A 1,722-nucleotide genomic window follows, 5' to 3' on the forward strand; every position below is an offset into this window, starting at 1 on the left:
GGGGGGGTTGTGTAAGGTAAGTGTCGAAGTCGTATATGTCTTGATTTTTTTTTTTTCTGTGTTTGTGGTGAGATATTGTGCTTTATTTTATATTGTACAGAAAGGGAAGTGAGTGATGTAGATTCAGTGCAGACAGTGAAAGTGAAAGAGCAATCTGTTACTAGGTAAATTTTGATAAGATGCAGTGCTATGAAATGTATAGTTCTATGATTTTCCAATACTGTTTTATATTCTAGAGACATTGCGTATGACGTACACATTGTAAATAACATATTCAAGATGCCTTAGAGGCCTTAATAAATCCAAAACTTCTTTGCAAATGATATTACTCCATGTGTCTGAAAGAATCATTTATTACTTAAATCTTATTTTGATATATGTATAAAAAGAAGTTTTTAATTGTAAGTGAAACTGGACAGACCACTTTTGTGCCTTATTTGTTGCTTGGACAGAATTGCAGTAATAGTGAAGTTGAAGCTAAATATTGACGCTGCTAATTTTAACTCTGTGTATGGATCATGCTTTATCTTGCAAAAATATAGTTAGAACTGTTCTTATTTGTGTGTGTTCATAGAATATATTTTGATTGTGTTTTTATATTATGTATATATATTTGTTCAGTTGGTGGCTGAAGTGTTCATGAGGAACTTATGCACACCGAGATACTTATGCTCTAAATATGGCCTAGAGGCATATTATAGGATTATATGAGCCTTATTATAATGAACTTGTGAGGGACAGTGGTACGCGCCAGATTGTTTGTGGCGTTTGTCTGATATCTCGTACTAATTATGCTCAAGCCAAGACTATGTTGCTCCAGATTTTGGTCCTTTAATGCAGATGTATCATGCTAACTGAAACGTATTCTTTAATTTACAAAGATTTTGAAGCATATTACACTGAAATATTTATTAGGCAAAATGTGGCCGAAAGGAGTGTTAGGTCATAACAAGGCCCTAAGACTTGTCAAACATTCAAATAAATAACGAATCTATTTTTTATCTGAATCATATAGTATACTTGAGAATATATAATAAATAAAATGAAAGCAAAAATTGCATATGTTACGGCTGATAGTCGTATGTTTGAAGAAAGCTTTGTAAGGTCATTCTTGAACTGAGGATTGCATCCATTGGAGGGAAAGTCCAATGATTTCTGTGGCCTAAGCAGGATTTGGCTCTCAAGCAAAGGCCAACAAGCCACCAGTACATATATTTGTTAAGATAGATCTAGGATGGCTTTTTTGTTTGAAGGAAAATAATTAATAGTGGTTAGTGAGTTTTCTTTTCTAGATTTATGCAATGGAGCTTTGTTTTTCCTTTTGCCAGAGAGTCGAAGGCAAAGAGGCCACAGTGAGTGCTTGAATGTATATTTGATAACTGAGTATGGACTGACCTGTCTGCACATTGCATTAGATGTGTGTTCTTAAAGGAATACCTCTGCTTTTCTCTGTGTGGACCATGTTTCAAGAGTTGCCATAACAGGAATGGGGAATTAAATGTGAATTGAAATTACTTCAGTTGAGCAGAAGCAGACATCCAGAATTTGGAGCAGAAATGTCATGGAGGGATACATTTAGTGCAAAAGAATTATTGACATCATCCATTCTTGACACTTTGTCTCCTTACTGATACACAGATTTCTTGGTTGTAGTCCAGGAGACTTCTTTTGATAGAAAGTTCTTCTCACAGCAGAATTTTTGCACTTTAGTGTGTTATGCTT

At 34.6% G+C, this 1,722-nt stretch overlaps 1 protein-coding gene across 4 annotated transcripts in view; it reads left to right on the top strand.

The window, feature by feature from the left end:
* Positions 1–1,722, top strand: part of LOC119586446 (sex determination protein fruitless-like) — a gene marked incomplete at its 3' end in the record, with an annotated part of 31,244 nt that overhangs the window by 20,802 nt on the left and 8,720 nt on the right.

The sequence above is a fragment of the Penaeus monodon genome, chromosome 21, assembly GCF_015228065.2.
Source record: "Penaeus monodon isolate SGIC_2016 chromosome 21, NSTDA_Pmon_1, whole genome shotgun sequence".
NCBI classification, from domain to species: Eukaryota; Metazoa; Arthropoda; class Malacostraca; order Decapoda; family Penaeidae; genus Penaeus; species Penaeus monodon.